This window comes from Leptodactylus fuscus, chromosome 7 (genome assembly GCF_031893055.1).
Source record: "Leptodactylus fuscus isolate aLepFus1 chromosome 7, aLepFus1.hap2, whole genome shotgun sequence".
NCBI classification, from domain to species: Eukaryota; Metazoa; Chordata; class Amphibia; order Anura; family Leptodactylidae; genus Leptodactylus; species Leptodactylus fuscus.
In genome coordinates, this window is record NC_134271.1 from 87,727,086 (window position 1) to 87,743,906 (window position 16,821).

Here is a 16,821-nt window from a genome sequence, read left to right on the forward strand (position 1 = left end):
ACGAACATCTTAGCCAAGCAAGAGTCTATCGGAGCTATACAGCTCATGGAAGAGTGCATCATTAGGTCAGCAGATTGGTTGAGGGTGGAAGTGCCGAGGTTCCGTGGCTCAGCGGTTAGAGCCGCCGCCTTGCGACCACGAGGTCGAGGGTTCAAAGCTCACGGGGGCGTGAGACTTATGCGAGTTTTTGCAAAAACCACCCGGCCAACCGTCAGACTTTTAACGTTATTTTTAGCACCTTCACAACCTCACGTCTGGTTCCTGGACAATGACCATATGCATCAAAACGAACATCTTAGCCAAGCAAGAGTCTATCGGAGCTATACAGCTCATGGAAGAGTGCATCATTAGGTCAGCAGATTGGTAGAGGGTGGAAGTGCTGAGGTTCCGTGGCTCAGCGGTTAGAGCCGCCGCCTTGCGTCCACGAGGCCGAGGGTTCAAAACTCACGGGGGCGTGTGTCTTATGCGAGTTTTTGCAAAAACCACCCGTCCAACCGTCAGACTTTTAACGTTATTTTTAGCACCTTCACAATCTCACGTCTGGTTCCTGGACAATGACCATATTCATCAAAATGAACATCTTAGCCAAGCAAGAGTCTATCGGAGCTATACAGCTCATGGAAGAGTGCATCATTAGGTCAGCAGATTGGTTGAGGGTGGAAGTGCCGAGGTTCCGTGGCTCAGCGGTTAGAGCCGCCGCCTTGCGACCACGAGGTCGAGGGTTCAAAGCTCACGGGGGCGTGTGACTTATGCGAGTTTTTGCAAAAACCACCCGGCCAACCGTCAGACTTTTAACGTTATTTTTAGCACCTTCACAACCTCACGTCTGGTTCCTGGACAATGACCATATGCATCAAAACGAACATCTTAGCCAAGCAAGAGTCTATCGGAGCTATACAGCTCATGGAAGAGTGCATCATTAGGTCAGCAGATTGGTTGCGGGTGGAAGTGCTGAGGTTCCGTGGCTCAGCGGTTAGAGCCGCCGCCTTGCGTCCACGAGGCCGAGGGTTCAAAACTCACGGGGGCGTGTGTCTTATGCGAGTTTTTGCAAAAACCACCGGTCCAACCGTCAGACTTTTAACGTTATTTTTAGCACCTTCACAACCTCACGTCAGGTTCCTGGACAATGATCATATGCATCAAAAAGAACATCTTAAACCCACGACAAACATTTGTCCTAACTATACAGGTCAGGGCAGCTCAAGGGATTAGCACGGGTAGCACGGTGGCTCAGCGGTTAGCTGCGCAGGCTTGCAGCGCCTTACAACGCTGGTGTCCTAGGTTCAAATCCCGCCATGAGCCGTAGGGAGCGCTCCTGCTAGTTGGTGCCTGGAAGCCATGATAAGGGGAATAGAATACCATGGGGCGCAGACTGAGAGTTAGGGTCAGCGGTATGGGTTGGGGATGTAAGGTAGGGGGTGAGTAGGCTGTAAAATAGGGTCATGTGTAGGGAGTCATTCAGGGACAGAATTGGGGGAAGTCTAGTGGTCATGTGTGTAAGATAGGGGACAGTTAGGGGGAGTAAGGATAGAATAGGGAGGGAGCTGTGCGGAGTAAGGGCAGAGTATGGGTGCACATGTTGAGATAAACAGGGGATGCAAAAGTAGCAGATGCAGGTTAGGACCGGGTGATGTCCAGAAGTTCCATTGCGATGACACCGAGTTCCATCGTGATGACACACGTTCCGTGAAGATGTCCCAGAGTTCCATCACGATGACACACGTTCCGTGATGATGTCCGGGAGTTCCACTGCGATGTCATCGAGTTCCGCTATGAGGTCCGGGAGTTCCATGGCGATGATGCACGTTCCGTGACGAGGTCTGGGGGTTCCACTGCGATGTCATCGAGTTCTGTGATGAGGTCCAGGAGTTCCATCGCGATGATGTCCGAGAGTTCCACTGCGATGTCACCGAGTTCCGCGATGATGTCGGGGAGTTCCATCGCGATGACACACGTTCCGTGAAGTTGTCCAGGAGTTCCATCGCAATGACACACATTCCGTGATGAGGTCCAGGGGTTCCAGCACGATGACGCACGTTCCGTGATGGGGTCCAGGAGTTCCATGGCGATGACGCACGTTGCGTGATGGGGTCCCAGGAGTTCCATGGCGATGATGCACGTTCCGTGACGATGTCCGGGGGTTCCACTGCAATGTCATCGAGTTCCGTGATGAGGTCCGGGAGTTCCATTGCGATGACGCACGTTCCGTGATGAGGTCCGGGAGTTCCATTGCGATGACGCACGTTCCGTGATGAGGTCCGGGAGTTCCATTGCGATGACGCACGTTCCGTCATGATGTCCGGGAGTTCCGCTGCGATGTCACACTTTCCTTTCCCCCCTATTTTACTTATTGCTCCCCTCTTATCTCGCAGCTTGTTCTCACTCAGACTGGGCCCTACAGCCTCCATCCAATGGGTTATTCATTTACTCAGCACGCTCCCCACGGCCCTTGATGGGATTTGAACTCAGGACCTCAGCGTCTCAAAGCGAGCTGCTAACCGCTGCGCCACCGCACTCGCTGACTGATCTACTGGTCAAGACCATATACATTCCCAAAAAATCCTAGACAAGCAAGAATCTATCAAAGCTATACAGCTCATGGAAGAGTGCATCATTTGGTCAGCAGATTGGTTAAGGCTAGACATGTGGTGGTTCCGTGGATCAGTGGTTAGAGCTGCGGCCTTGCGACCATGGGGTCGAGAGTTCAAAACCCCTCAGGGCTTGTGACTTACTCGAGTTTTTGCACAAACCACCCATCAAACTTTTAACGTTATTTTTAGCACCTTCACAACCTCACGTCTGGTTCCTGGACAATGACCATATGCATCAAAACGAACATCTTAGCCAAGCAAGAGTCTATCGGAGCTATACAGCTCATGGAAGAGTGCATCATTAGGTCAGCAGATTGGTTGAGGGTGGACGTGCCGAGGTTCCGTGCCTCAGCGGTTAGAGCCGCCGCCTTGCGACCACGAGGCCGAGGGTTCAAAACTCACGGGGGCGTGTGTCTTGTGCGAGTTTTTTGCAAAAACCACCCGTCCAACCGTCAGACTTTTAACGTTATTTTTAGCACCTTCACAATCTCACGTCTGGTTCCTGGACAATGACCATATTCATCAAAACGAACATCTTAGCCAAGCAAGAGTCTATCGGAGCTATACAGCTCATGGAAGAGTGCATCATTAGGTCAGCAGATTGGTTGCGGGTGGAAGTGCCGAGGTTCCGTGGCTTAGCGGTTAGAGCCGCCGCCTTGCGTTCACGAGGCCGAGGGTTCAAAGCTCACGGGGGCGTGTGTCTTATGCGAGTTTTTGCAAAAACCACCCGTCCAACCGTCAGACTTTTAACGTTATTTTTAGCACCTTCACAATCTCACGTCAGGTTCCTGGACAATGACCATATTCATCAAAACGAACATCTTAGCCAAGCAAGAGTCTATCGGAGCTATACAGCTCATGGAAGAGTGCATCATTAGGTCAGCAGATTGGTTGAGGGTGGAAGTGCCGAGGTTCCGTGGCTCAGCGGTTAGAGCCGCCGCCTTGCGACCACGAGGTCGAGGGTTCAAAGCTCACGGGGGCGTGAGACTTATGCGAGTTTTTGCAAAAACCACCCGGCCAACCGTCAGACTTTTAACGTTATTTTTAGCACCTTCACAACCTCACGTCTGGTTCCTGGACAATGACCATATGCATCAAAACGAACATCTTAGCCAAGCAAGAGTCTATCGGAGCTATACAGCTCATGGAAGAGTGCATCATTAGGTCAGCAGATTGGTAGAGGGTGGAAGTGCTGAGGTTCCGTGGCTCAGCGGTTAGAGCCGCCGCCTTGCGTCCACGAGGCCGAGGGTTCAAAACTCACGGGGGCGTGTGTCTTATGCGAGTTTTTGCAAAAACCACCCGTCCAACCGTCAGACTTTTAACGTTATTTTTAGCACCTTCACAATCTCACGTCTGGTTCCTGGACAATGACCATATTCATCAAAATGAACATCTTAGCCAAGCAAGAGTCTATCGGAGCTATACAGCTCATGGAAGAGTGCATCATTAGGTCAGCAGATTGGTTGAGGGTGGAAGTGCCGAGGTTCCGTGGCTCAGCGGTTAGAGCCGCCGCCTTGCGACCACGAGGTCGAGGGTTCAAAGCTCACGGGGGCGTGTGACTTATGCGAGTTTTTGCAAAAACCACCCGGCCAACCGTCAGACTTTTAACGTTATTTTTAGCACCTTCACAACCTCACGTCTGGTTCCTGGACAATGACCATATGCATCAAAACGAACATCTTAGCCAAGCAAGAGTCTATCGGAGCTATACAGCTCATGAAAGAGTGCATCATTAGGTCAGCAGATTGGTTGCGGGTGGAAGTGCTGAGGTTCCGTGGCTCAGCGGTTAGAGCCGCCGCCTTGCGTCCACGAGGCCGAGGGTTCAAAACTCACGGGGGCGTGTGTCTTATGCGAGTTTTTGCAAAAACCACCGGTCCAACCGTCAGACTTTTAACGTTATTTTTAGCACCTTCACAACCTCACGTCAGGTTCCTGGACAATGATCATATGCATCAAAAAGAACATCTTAAACCCACGACAAACATTTGTCCTAACTATACAGGTCAGGGCAGCTCAAGGGATTAGCACGGGTAGCACGGTGGCTCAGCGGTTAGCTGCGCAGGCTTGCAGCGCCTTACAACGCTGGTGTCCTAGGTTCAAATCCCGCCATGAGCCGTAGGGAGCGCTCCTGCTAGTTGGTGCCTGGAAGCCATGATAAGGGGAATAGAATACCATGGGGCGCAGACTGAGAGTTAGGGTCAGCGGTATGGGTTGGGGATGTAAGGTAGGGGGTGAGTAGGCTGTAAAATAGGGTCATGTGTAGGGAGTCATTCAGGGACAGAATTGGGGGAAGTCTAGTGGTCATGTGTGTAAGATAGGGGACAGTTAGGGGGAGTAAGGATAGAATAGGGAGGGAGCTGTGCAGAGTAAGGGCAGAGTATGGGTGCACATGTTGAGATAAACAGGGGATGCAAAAGTAGCAGATGCAGGTTAGGACCGGGTGATGTCCAGAAGTTCCATTGCGATGACACCGAGTTCCATCGTGATGACACACGTTCCGTGAAGATGTCCCAGAGTTCCATCACGATGACACACGTTCCGTGATGATGTCCGGGAGTTCCACTGCGATGTCATCGAGTTCCGCTATGAGGTCCGGGAGTTCCATGGCGATGATGCACGTTCCGTGACGAGGTCTGGGGGTTCCACTGCGATGTCATCGAGTTCTGTGATGAGGTCCAGGAGTTCCATCGCGATGATGTCCGAGAGTTCCACTGCGATGTCACCGAGTTCCGCGATGATGTCGGGGAGTTCCATCGCGATGACACACGTTCCGTGAAGTTGTCCAGGAGTTCCACGATGAGGTCCCGGAATTCCATCGCAATGACACACATTCCGTGATGAGGTCCAGGGGTTCCAGCACGATGACGCACGTTCCGTGATGGGGTCCAGGAGTTCCATGGCGATGACGCACGTTGCGTGATGGGGTCCCAGGAGTTCCATGGCGATGATGCACGTTCCGTGACGATGTCTGGGGGTTCCACTGCAATGTCATCGAGTTCCGTGATGAGGTCCGGGAGTTCCATTGCGATGACGCACGTTCCGTGATGAGGTCCGGGAGTTCCATTGCGATGACGCACGTTCCGTGATGAGGTCCGGGAGTTCCATTGCGATGACGCACGTTCCGTCATGATGTCCGGGAGTTCCGCTGCGATGTCACACTTTCCTTTCCCCCCTATTTTACTTATTGCTCCCCTCTTATCTCGCAGCTTGTTCTCACTCAGACTGGGCCCTACAGCCTCCATCCAATGGGTTATTCATTTACTCAGCACGCTCCCCACGGCCCTTGATGGGATTTGAACTCAGGACCTCAGCGTCTCAAAGCGAGCTGCTAACCGCTGCGCCACCGCACTCGCTGACTGATCTACTGGTCAAGACCATATACATTCCCAAAAAATCCTAGACAAGCAAGAATCTATCAAAGCTATACAGCTCATGGAAGAGTGCATCATTTGGTCAGCAGATTGGTTAAGGCTAGACATGTGGTGGTTCCGTGGATCAGTGGTTAGAGCTGCGGCCTTGCGACCATGGGGTCGAGAGTTCAAAACCCCTCAGGGCTTGTGACTTACTCGAGTTTTTGCACAAACCACCCATCAAACTTTTAACGTTATTTTTAGCACCTTCACAACCTCACGTCTGGTTCCTGGACAATGACCATATGCATCAAAACGAACATCTTAGCCAAGCAAGAGTCTATCGGAGCTATACAGCTCATGGAAGAGTGCATCATTAGGTCAGCAGATTGGTTGAGGGTGGACGTGCCGAGGTTCCGTGCCTCAGCGGTTAGAGCCGCCGCCTTGCGACCACGAGGCCGAGGGTTCAAAACTCACGGGGGCGTGTGTCTTGTGCGAGTTTTTTGCAAAAACCACCCGTCCAACCGTCAGACTTTTAACGTTATTTTTAGCACCTTCACAATCTCACGTCTGGTTCCTGGACAATGACCATATTCATCAAAACGAACATCTTAGCCAAGCAAGAGTCTATCGGAGCTATACAGCTCATGGAAGAGTGCATCATTAGGTCAGCAGATTGGTTGCGGGTGGAAGTGCCGAGGTTCCGTGGCTCAGCGGTTAGAGCCGCCGCCTTGCGTTCACGAGGCCGAGGGTTCAAAGCTCACGGGGGCGTGTGTCTTATGCGAGTTTTTGCAAAAACCACCCGTCCAACCGTCAGACTTTTAACGTTATTTTTAGCACCTTCACAATCTCACGTCAGGTTCCTGGACAATGACCATATTCATCAAAACGAACATCTTAGCCAAGCAAGAGTCTATCGGAGCTATACAGCTCATGGAAGAGTGCATCATTAGGTCAGCAGATTGGTTGAGGGTGGAAGTGCCGAGGTTCCGTGGCTCAGCGGTTAGAGCCGCCGCCTTGCGACCACGAGGTCGAGGGTTCAAAGCTCACGGGGGCGTGAGACTTATGCGAGTTTTTGCAAAAACCACCCGGCCAACCGTCAGACTTTTAACGTTATTTTTAGCACCTTCACAACCTCACGTCTGGTTCCTGGACAATGACCATATGCATCAAAACGAACATCTTAGCCAAGCAAGAGTCTATCGGAGCTATACAGCTCATGGAAGAGTGCATCATTAGGTCAGCAGATTGGTAGAGGGTGGAAGTGCTGAGGTTCCGTGGCTCAGCGGTTAGAGCCGCCGCCTTGCGTCCACGAGGCCGAGGGTTCAAAACTCACGGGGGCGTGTGTCTTATGCGAGTTTTTGCAAAAACCACCCGTCCAACCGTCAGACTTTTAACGTTATTTTTAGCACCTTCACAATCTCACGTCTGGTTCCTGGACAATGACCATATTCATCAAAATGAACATCTTAGCCAAGCAAGAGTCTATCGGAGCTATACAGCTCATGGAAGAGTGCATCATTAGGTCAGCAGATTGGTTGAGGGTGGAAGTGCCGAGGTTCCGTGGCTCAGCGGTTAGAGCCGCCGCCTTGCGACCACGAGGTCGAGGGTTCAAAGCTCACGGGGGCGTGTGACTTATGCGAGTTTTTGCAAAAACCACCCGGCCAACCGTCAGACTTTTAACGTTATTTTTAGCACCTTCACAACCTCACGTCTGGTTCCTGGACAATGACCATATGCATCAAAACGAACATCTTAGCCAAGCAAGAGTCTATCGGAGCTATACAGCTCATGGAAGAGTGCATCATTAGGTCAGCAGATTGGTTGCGGGTGGAAGTGCTGAGGTTCCGTGGCTCAGCGGTTAGAGCCGCCGCCTTGCGTCCACGAGGCCGAGGGTTCAAAACTCACGGGGGCGTGTGTCTTATGCGAGTTTTTGCAAAAACCACCGGTCCAACCGTCAGACTTTTAACGTTATTTTTAGCACCTTCACAACCTCACGTCAGGTTCCTGGACAATGATCATATGCATCAAAAAGAACATCTTAAACCCACGACAAACATTTGTCCTAACTATACAGGTCAGGGCAGCTCAAGGGATTAGCACGGGTAGCACGGTGGCTCAGCGGTTAGCTGCGCAGGCTTGCAGCGCCTTACAACGCTGGTGTCCTAGGTTCAAATCCCGCCATGAGCCGTAGGGAGCGCTCCTGCTAGTTGGTGCCTGGAAGCCATGATAAGGGGAATAGAATACCATGGGGCGCAGACTGAGAGTTAGGGTCAGCGGTATGGGTTGGGGATGTAAGGTAGGGGGTGAGTAGGCTGTAAAATAGGGTCATGTGTAGGGAGTCATTCAGGGACAGAATTGGGGGAAGTCTAGTGGTCATGTGTGTAAGATAGGGGACAGTTAGGGGGAGTAAGGATAGAATAGGGAGGGAGCTGTGCGGAGTAAGGGCAGAGTATGGGTGCACATGTTGAGATAAACAGGGGATGCAAAAGTAGCAGATGCAGGTTAGGACCGGGTGATGTCCAGAAGTTCCATTGCGATGACACCGAGTTCCATCGTGATGACACACATTCCGTGAAGATGTCCCAGAGTTCCATCACGATGACACACGTTCCGTGAAGATGTCCCAGAGTTCCATCACGATGACACACGTTCCGTGATGATGTCCGGGAGTTCCATGGCGATGATGCACGTTCCGTGACGAGGTCTGGGGGTTCCACTGCGATGTCATCAAGTTCTGTGATGAGGTCCAGGAGTTCCATCGCGATGATGTCCGAGAGTTCCACTGCGATGTCACCGAGTTCCGCGATGATGTCGGGGAGTTCCATCGCGATGACACACGTTCCGTGAAGTTGTCCAGGAGTTCCACGATGAGGTCCCGGAATTCCATCGCAATGACACACATTCCGTGATGAGGTCCAGGGGTTCCAGCACGATGACGCACGTTCCGTGATGGGGTCCAGGAGTTCCATGGCGATGACGCACGTTGCGTGATGGGGTCCCAGGAGTTCCATGGCGATGATGCACGTTCCGTGACGATGTCCGGGGGTTCCACTGCAATGTCATCGAGTTCCGTGATGAGGTCTGGGAGTTCCATTGCGATGACGCACGTTCCGTGATGAGGTCCGGGAGTTCCATTGCGATGACGCACGTTCCGTGATGAGGTCCGGGAGTTCCATTGCGATGACGCACGTTCCGTCATGATGTCCGGGAGTTCCGCTGCGAATTCACACTTTCCTTTCCCCCCTATTTTACTTATTGCTCCCCTCTTATCTCGCAGCTTGTTCTCACTCAGAGTGGGCCCTACAGCCTCCATCCAATGGGTTATTCATTTACTCAGCACGCTCCCCACGGCCCTTGATGGGATTTGAACTCAGGACCTCAGCGTCTCAAAGCGAGCTGCTAACCGCTGCGCCACCGCACTCGCTGACTGATCTACTGGTCAAGACCATATACATTCCCAAAAAATCCTAGACAAGCAAGAATCTATCAAAGCTATACAGCTCATGGAAGAGTGCATCATTTGGTCAGCAGATTGGTTAAGGCTAGACATGTGGTGGTTCCGTGGATCAGTGGTTAGAGCTGCGGCCTTGCGACCATGGGGTCGAGAGTTCAAAACCCCTCAGGGCTTGTGACTTACTCGAGTTTTTGCACAAACCACCCATCAAACTTTTAACGTTATTTTTAGCACCTTCACAACCTCACGTCTGGTTCCTGGACAATGACCATATGCATCAAAACGAACATCTTAGCCAAGCAAGAGTCTATCGGAGCTATACAGCTCATGGAAGAGTGCATCATTAGGTCAGCAGATTGGTTGAGGGTGGACGTGCCGAGGTTCCGTGCCTCAGCGGTTAGAGCCGCCGCCTTGCGACCACGAGGCCGAGGGTTCAAAACTCACGGGGGCGTGTGTCTTGTGCGAGTTTTTTGCAAAAACCACCCGTCCAACCGTCAGACTTTTAACGTTATTTTTAGCACCTTCACAATCTCACGTCTGGTTCCTGGACAATGACCATATTCATCAAAACGAACATCTTAGCCAAGCAAGAGTCTATCGGAGCTATACAGCTCATGGAAGAGTGCATCATTAGGTCAGCAGATTGGTTGCGGGTGGAAGTGCCGAGGTTCCGTGGCTCAGCGGTTAGAGCCGCCGCCTTGCGTTCACGAGGCCGAGGGTTCAAAGCTCACGGGGGCGTGTGTCTTATGCGAGTTTTTGCAAAAACCACCCGTCCAACCGTCAGACTTTTAACGTTATTTTTAGCACCTTCACAATCTCACGTCAGGTTCCTGGACAATGACCATATTCATCAAAACGAACATCTTAGCCAAGCAAGAGTCTATCGGAGCTATACAGCTCATGGAAGAGTGCATCATTAGGTCAGCAGATTGGTTGTGGGTGGAAGTGCCGAGGTTCCGTGGCTCAGCGGTTAGAGCCGCCGCCTTGCGACCACGAGGTCGAGGGTTCAAAGCTCACGGGGGCGTGAGACTTATGCGAGTTTTTGCAAAAACCACCCGGCCAACCGTCAGACTTTTAACGTTATTTTTAGCACCTTCACAACCTCACGTCTGGTTCCTGGACAATGACCATATGCATCAAAACGAACATCTTAGCCAAGCAAGAGTCTATCGGAGCTATACAGCTCATGGAAGAGTGCATCATTAGGTCAGCAGATTGGTAGAGGGTGGAAGTGCTGAGGTTCCGTGGCTCAGCGGTTAGAGCCGCCGCCTTGCGACCACGAGGCCGAGGGTTCAAAACTCACGGGGGCGTGTGTCTTGTGCGAGTTTTTGCAAAAACCACCCGTCCAACCGTCAGACTTTTAACGTTATTTTTAGCACCTTCACAATCTCACGTCTGGTTCCTGGACAATGACCATATTCATCAAAATGAACATCTTAGCCAAGCAAGAGTCTATCGGAGCTATACAGCTCATGGAAGAGTGCATCATTAGGTCAGCAGATTGGTTGCGGGTGGAAGTGCCGAGGTTCCGTGGCTCAGCGGTTAGAGCCGCCGCCTTGCGTTCACGAGGCCGAGGGTTCAAAGCTCACGGGGGCGTGTGTCTTATGCGAGTTTTTGCAAAAACCACCCGTCCAACCGTCAGACTTTTAACGTTATTTTTAGCACCTTCACAATCTCACGTCAGGTTCCTGGACAATGACCATATTCATCAAAACGAACATCTTAGCCAAGCAAGAGTCTATCGGAGCTATACAGCTCATGGAAGAGTGCATCATTAGGTCAGCAGATTGGTTGAGGGTGGAAGTGCCGAGGTTCCGTGGCTCAGCGGTTAGAGCCGCCGCCTTGCGACCACGAGGTCGAGGGTTCAAAGCTCACGGGGGCGTGAGACTTATGCGAGTTTTTGCAAAAACCACCCGGCCAACCGTCAGACTTTTAACGTTATTTTTAGCACCTTCACAACCTCACGTCTGGTTCCTGGACAATGACCATATGCATCAAAACGAACATCTTAGCCAAGCAAGAGTCTATCGGAGCTATACAGCTCATGGAAGAGTGCATCATTAGGTCAGCAGATTGGTAGAGGGTGGAAGTGCTGAGGTTCCGTGGCTCAGCGGTTAGAGCCGCCGCCTTGCGTCCACGAGGCCGAGGGTTCAAAACTCACGGGGGCGTGTGTCTTATGCGAGTTTTTGCAAAAACCACCCGTCCAACCGTCAGACTTTTAACGTTATTTTTAGCACCTTCACAATCTCACGTCTGGTTCCTGGACAATGACCATATTCATCAAAATGAACATCTTAGCCAAGCAAGAGTCTATCGGAGCTATACAGCTCATGGAAGAGTGCATCATTAGGTCAGCAGATTGGTTGAGGGTGGAAGTGCCGAGGTTCCGTGGCTCAGCGGTTAGAGCCGCCGCCTTGCGACCACGAGGTCGAGGGTTCAAAGCTCACGGGGGCGTGTGACTTATGCGAGTTTTTGCAAAAACCACCCGGCCAACCGTCAGACTTTTAACGTTATTTTTAGCACCTTCACAACCTCACGTCTGGTTCCTGGACAATGACCATATGCATCAAAACGAACATCTTAGCCAAGCAAGAGTCTATCGGAGCTATACAGCTCATGGAAGAGTGCATCATTAGGTCAGCAGATTGGTTGCGGGTGGAAGTGCTGAGGTTCCGTGGCTCAGCGGTTAGAGCCGCCGCCTTGCGTCCACGAGGCCGAGGGTTCAAAACTCACGGGGGCGTGTGTCTTATGCGAGTTTTTGCAAAAACCACCGGTCCAACCGTCAGACTTTTAACGTTATTTTTAGCACCTTCACAACCTCACGTCAGGTTCCTGGACAATGATCATATGCATCAAAAAGAACATCTTAAACCCACGACAAACATTTGTCCTAACTATACAGGTCAGGGCAGCTCAAGGGATTAGCACGGGTAGCACGGTGGCTCAGCGGTTAGCTGCGCAGGCTTGCAGCGCCTTACAACGCTGGTGTCCTAGGTTCAAATCCCGCCATGAGCCGTAGGGAGCGCTCCTGCTAGTTGGTGCCTGGAAGCCATGATAAGGGGAATAGAATACCATGGGGCGCAGACTGAGAGTTAGGGTCAGCGGTATGGGTTGGGGATGTAAGGTAGGGGGTGAGTAGGCTGTAAAATAGGGTCATGTGTAGGGAGTCATTCAGGGACAGAATTGGGGGAAGTCTAGTGGTATGTGTGTAAGATAGGGGACAGTTAGGGGGAGTAAGGATAGAATAGGGAGGGAGCTGTGCGGAGTAAGGGCAGAGTATGGGTGCACATGTTGAGATAAACAGGGGATGCAAAAGTAGCAGATGCAGGTTAGGACCGGGTGATGTCCAGAAGTTCCATTGCGATGACACCGAGTTCCATCGTGATGACACACGTTCCGTGAAGATGTCCCAGAGTTCCATCACGATGACACACGTTCCGTGATGATGTCCGGGAGTTCCACTGCGATGTCATCGAGTTCCGCTATGAGGTCCGGGAGTTCCATGGCGATGATGCACGTTCCGTGACGAGGTCTGGGGGTTCCACTGCGATGTCATCGAGTTCTGTGATGAGGTCCAGGAGTTCCATCGCGATGATGTCCAAGAGTTCCACTGCGATGTCACCGAGTTCCGCGATGATGTCGGGGAGTTCCATCGCGATGACACACGTTCCGTGAAGTTGTCCAGGAGTTCCACGATGAGGTCCCGGAATTCCATCGCAATGACACACATTCCGTGATGAGGTCCAGGGGTTCCAGCACGATGACGCACGTTCCGTGATGGGGTCCAGGAGTTCCATGGCGATGACGCACGTTGCGTGATGGGGTCCCAGGAGTTCCATGGCGATGATGCACGTTCCGTGACGATGTCCGGGGGTTCCACTGCAATGTCATCGAGTTCCGTGATGAGGTCCGGGAGTTCCATTGCGATGACGCACGTTCCGTGATGAGGTCCGGGAGTTCCATTGCGATGACGCACGTTCCGTGATGAGGTCCGGGAGTTCCATTGCGATGACGCACGTTCCGTCATGATGTCCGGGAGTTCCGCTGCGATGTCACACTTTCCTTTCCCCCCTATTTTACTTATTGCTCCCCTCTTATCTCGCAGCTTGTTCTCACTCAGACTGGGCCCTACAGCCTCCATCCAATGGGTTATTCATTTACTCAGCACGCTCCCCACGGCCCTTGATGGGATTTGAACTCAGGACCTCAGCGTCTCAAAGCGAGCTGCTAACCGCTGCGCCACCGCACTCGCTGACTGATCTACTGGTCAAGACCATATACATTCCCAAAAAATCCTAGACAAGCAAGAATCTATCAAAGCTATACAGCTCATGGAAGAGTGCATCATTTGGTCAGCAGATTGGTTAAGGCTAGACATGTGGTGGTTCCGTGGATCAGTGGTTAGAGCTGCGGCCTTGCGACCATGGGGTCGAGAGTTCAAAACCCCTCAGGGCTTGTGACTTACTCGAGTTTTTGCACAAACCACCCATCAAACTTTTAACGTTATTTTTAGCACCTTCACAACCTCACGTCTGGTTCCTGGACAATGACCATATGCATCAAAACGAACATCTTAGCCAAGCAAGAGTCTATCGGAGCTATACAGCTCATGGAAGAGTGCATCATTAGGTCAGCAGATTGGTTGAGGGTGGACGTGCCGAGGTTCCGTGCCTCAGCGGTTAGAGCCGCCGCCTTGCGACCACGAGGCCGAGGGTTCAAAACTCACGGGGGCGTGTGTCTTGTGCGAGTTTTTTGCAAAAACCACCCGTCCAACCGTCAGACTTTTAACGTTATTTTTAGCACCTTCACAATCTCACGTCTGGTTCCTGGACAATGACCATATTCATCAAAACGAACATCTTAGCCAAGCAAGAGTCTATCGGAGCTATACAGCTCATGGAAGAGTGCATCATTAGGTCAGCAGATTGGTTGCGGGTGGAAGTGCCGAGGTTCCGTGGCTCAGCGGTTAGAGCCGCCGCCTTGCGTTCACGAGGCCGAGGGTTCAAAGCTCACGGGGGCGTGTGTCTTATGCGAGTTTTTGCAAAAACCACCCGTCCAACCGTCAGACTTTTAACGTTATTTTTAGCACCTTCACAATCTCACGTCAGGTTCCTGGACAATGACCATATTCATCAAAACGAACATCTTAGCCAAGCAAGAGTCTATCGGAGCTATACAGCTCATGGAAGAGTGCATCATTAGGTCAGCAGATTGGTTGAGGGTGGAAGTGCCGAGGTTCCGTGGCTCAGCGGTTAGAGCCGCCGCCTTGCGACCACGAGGTCGAGGGTTCAAAGCTCACGGGGGCGTGAGACTTATGCGAGTTTTTGCAAAAACCACCCGGCCAACCGTCAGACTTTTAACGTTATTTTTAGCACCTTCACAACCTCACGTCTGGTTCCTGGACAATGACCATATGCATCAAAACGAACATCTTAGCCAAGCAAGAGTCTATCGGAGCTATACAGCTCATGGAAGAGTGCATCATTAGGTCAGCAGATTGGTAGAGGGTGGAAGTGCTGAGGTTCCGTGGCTCAGCGGTTAGAGCCGCCGCCTTGCGTCCACGAGGCCGAGGGTTCAAAACTCACGGGGGCGTGTGTCTTATGCGAGTTTTTGCAAAAACCACCCGTCCAACCGTCAGACTTTTAACGTTATTTTTAGCACCTTCACAATCTCACGTCTGGTTCCTGGACAATGACCATATTCATCAAAATGAACATCTTAGCCAAGCAAGAGTCTATCGGAGCTATACAGCTCATGGAAGAGTGCATCATTAGGTCAGCAGATTGGTTGAGGGTGGAAGTGCCGAGGTTCCGTGGCTCAGCGGTTAGAGCCGCCGCCTTGCGACCACGAGGTCGAGGGTTCAAAGCTCACGGGGGCGTGTGACTTATGCGAGTTTTTGCAAAAACCACCCGGCCAACCGTCAGACTTTTAACGTTATTTTTAGCACCTTCACAACCTCACGTCTGGTTCCTGGACAATGACCATATGCATCAAAACGAACATCTTAGCCAAGCAAGAGTCTATCGGAGCTATACAGCTCATGGAAGAGTGCATCATTAGGTCAGCAGATTGGTTGCGGGTGGAAGTGCTGAGGTTCCGTGGCTCAGCGGTTAGAGCCGCCGCCTTGCGTCCACGAGGCCGAGGGTTCAAAACTCACGGGGGCGTGTGTCTTATGCGAGTTTTTGCAAAAACCACCGGTCCAACCGTCAGACTTTTAACGTTATTTTTAGCACCTTCACAACCTCACGTCAGGTTCCTGGACAATGATCATATGCATCAAAAAGAACATCTTAAACCCACGACAAACATTTGTCCTAACTATACAGGTCAGGGCAGCTCAAGGGATTAGCACGGGTAGCACGGTGGCTCAGCGGTTAGCCATGCCTGGAAGCCATGATAAGGGGAATAGAATACCATGGGGCGCAGACTGAGAGTTAGGGTCAGCGGTATGGGTTGGGGATGTAAGGTAGGGGGTGAGTAGGCTGTAAAATAGGGTCATGTGTAGGGAGTCATTCAGGGACAGAATTGGGGGAAGTCTAGTGGTCATGTGTGTAAGATAGGGGACAGTTAGGGGGAGTAAGGATAGAATAGGGAGGGAGCTGTGCGGAGTAAGGGCAGAGTATGGGTGCACATGTTGAGATAAACAGGGGATGCAAAAGTAGCAGATGCAGGTTAGGACCGGGTGATGTCCAGAAGTTCCATTGCGATGACACCGAGTTCCATCGTGATGACACACATTCCGTGAAGATGTCCCAGAGTTCCATCACGATGACACACGTTCCGTGATGATGTCCGGGAGTTCCACTGCGATGTCATCGAGTTCCGCTATGAGGTCCGGGAGTTCCATGGCGATGATGCACGTTCCGTGACGAGGTCTGGGGGTTCCACTGCGATGTCATCGAGTTCTGTGATGAGGTCCAGGAGTTCCATCGCGATGATGTCCGAGAGTTCCACTGCGATGTCACCGAGTTCCGCGATGATGTCGGGGAGTTCCATCGCGATGACACACGTTCCGTGAAGTTGTCCAGGAGTTCCACGATGAGGTCCCGGAATTCCATCGCAATGACACACATTCCGTGATGAGGTCCAGGGGTTCCAGCACGATGACGCACGTTCCGTGATGGGGTCCAGGAGTTCCATGGCGATGACGCACGTTGCGTGATGGGGTCCCAGGAGTTCCATGGCGATGATGCACGTTCCGTGACGATGTCCGGGGGTTCCACTGCAATGTCATCGAGTTCCGTGATGAGGTCTGGGAGTTCCATTGCGATGACGCACGTTCCGTGATGAGGTCCGGGAGTTCCATTGCGATGACGCACGTTCCGTGATGAGGTCCGGGAGTTCCATTGCGATGACGCACGTTCCGTCATGATGTCCGGGAGTTCCGCTGCGATGTCACACTTTCCTTTCCCCCCTATTTTAC